Source organism: Apteryx rowi, unplaced genomic scaffold, assembly GCF_003343035.1.
Source record: "Apteryx rowi isolate R43461 unplaced genomic scaffold, aptRow1 scaffold_184, whole genome shotgun sequence".
NCBI classification, from domain to species: domain Eukaryota; kingdom Metazoa; phylum Chordata; class Aves; order Apterygiformes; family Apterygidae; genus Apteryx; species Apteryx rowi.
This window is the reverse complement of record NW_020448130.1, coordinates 1,430,554-1,432,811: the sequence shown is the minus strand read 5'-3', so window position 1 is coordinate 1,432,811 and position 2,258 is coordinate 1,430,554.

The window sequence follows — 2,258 nt, the reverse complement described above, 5'->3', positions numbered from 1 at the left end:
CAGGCCTTAATTTCTCTGGTTGCACTCTATTCACATTTCAGACTTTCCTCTGCAGCAAGGAGGCACAGAAAGGGGATTTGTTAGGGTGATTTTGTTTTGTTATTTGCTTACTTTTTGTCTTTAAAAGGAGAGATTATCATTGAATCAAAAGATTCAGGTGGGAATTTAACTAAAAAAAACATGAAATATTTTAAAGTCAGAAATAAAATTACAAGATTTTCACAATTACATTAATCTTGAAAGTCAGGAATGAGGGCAATCAGGAGGTGGCTGTAATTGTTCTGCAGTTTCCAGGTCTGGCTGATGTGTCACTCCTGGCCATATCTTCTCAGTACTGTCCTTCACCTCCTTCATTAAAGTCCTTTAAAACGTCATCACAGAAGTGCTCAGAGAGACAGGAATAAATGAGCTGATGTGGAACCAAAAAAGAAATAAGGACAATGGGCATGCAAGGACAGTATCAGCCTTTCTGCAACAATGTGCTGGCAGAAAATACACAAAGATTTAAGAAAGCCACATTCCTTTGATTTTCTCCTTTAATATACCAACAGCTTACTTATTCTTTTCAATTTTTTCCTTCACTACTTTTTTCTGATCTTTCCTTCTAACTATTTCACTGCCATGGTTAGATTCACTTGAGAGTGATTTTCTTTTATACAATGATATTAAGGGCAGCAATTTCTTTTCATTGCTGCCTCTTTCCCTTCCTCCTTCCCCTCAAAATTTCTGTAATGACTTGTCCTAATTAAGCTTGAACAATGTTTTTTTTATTATGTTCCCAGATTTTCTGTGGCGTTATCACTTAACCTGTAAATTATAATTGCAGGTTTGGTGTCCATGCAGATTGATCATTATATTGATCATCGGTACCTGCTAACTCCCTTTTAGTTTTCATTATCACTTTTACTATCAGGGAAGCTAAGGTGCTTCTATTTTAGGAATAAATGGGATCCACAGTCCTAAAAGGCAACCTGAAAAATGATGTTTCTGTTCCAAATGAGTATTACTTTCATATAATGTCTTTAACTTTTAAAAAGAGAATCTATTGATTTATATCTGGGTGAGTGTAATAAGGATTAGACCACAGTTTGAAATAAAACCAGTACTTTTCAGCATACAAGAAGTGGAGTGAAAATCATAAGGCAAACTGAGAGAAATCAGTCCAATATGGAGCCAAAATGAGTTATTCTAGCTGAAAATTTGACCTTTTGTCTTTAGACATAGATATTTTTAAGAGTTGCCACTGCATTAATAAATCTAGTCTTCTTCACTGAAAAGATTAGTGATGAATGTTACAGCTTTCCTTGTAAGGAAACTGCCTTGCAAGGAACTTAACTTCCTTGCAACTTTCCATATCATGAAGAGAGCTATTTGAGACCTGATGGTAAGAACGTCCCTCAGTGCAGATATAATTCAAAACTAATTGATCTGAGCTTGCTCTAAGGAGGAAGGGATGAATAAGGAAGTGAAAGGAGGCTCTAGGACAGACAAAATGGGCTCAAAAAGTTTGTGGGTTCTGTTCAGGAAGGTGCATAAATTCTGGATATGTATGCAAGCATCTTGACCCTGCAAGGCTGCTTTACAAACACCATTAAAACATGCCAATTCTTTTGCAGAAAAATCATGTTACTGCAGAAAGTTTTGAACATGACAGATAATCTAGTAATCTTCCCAGAACTTGGTTAAAGTTTAATTGGTGAGGATTTAAGKTTTTTTTCTTTCAGTCACTCTGAACTCAGGCAAGAGGGTAGAAGAAATGATACTGAATTAGAAAATTATTTGGAGATGGAGTATTTTTTAACTAMCAGCACACTACATCCTCATCTGCTATAAGTGGAATGAGACAACAGGTTAATATAAACTGGCACTGCGCTATTGCCACTTAATGGTCCATATAACCAACATATTAGGAAGTAATTTGCAATGTTTTTTACTTTTTAAGTCAGACCACATGTAGTATTGCTTGTGTATTTAACATTTTATTTCCAATAACACCTAGAAACTAACTTAAAGGTTTTAAAAGGTTATTGACTTAGTGTCTGTACCTATATGTACTGAGTCAATAAAGCTTTAGTCAGTAGACATTCTGCTCTGATTAATTCCAGTCTGTCTTTATTGGACCTAATCTGACAATGCTGCTCTACCTTCTCAGTCCTGGGAGATGTCAGAGGGKCAAGAGCAGCTTGTAGGATCATAACCTTAGTGTTTTCCTACATGATTTAGATAAATGCAGGGTGAGAATTTAAGCTATTATCCAC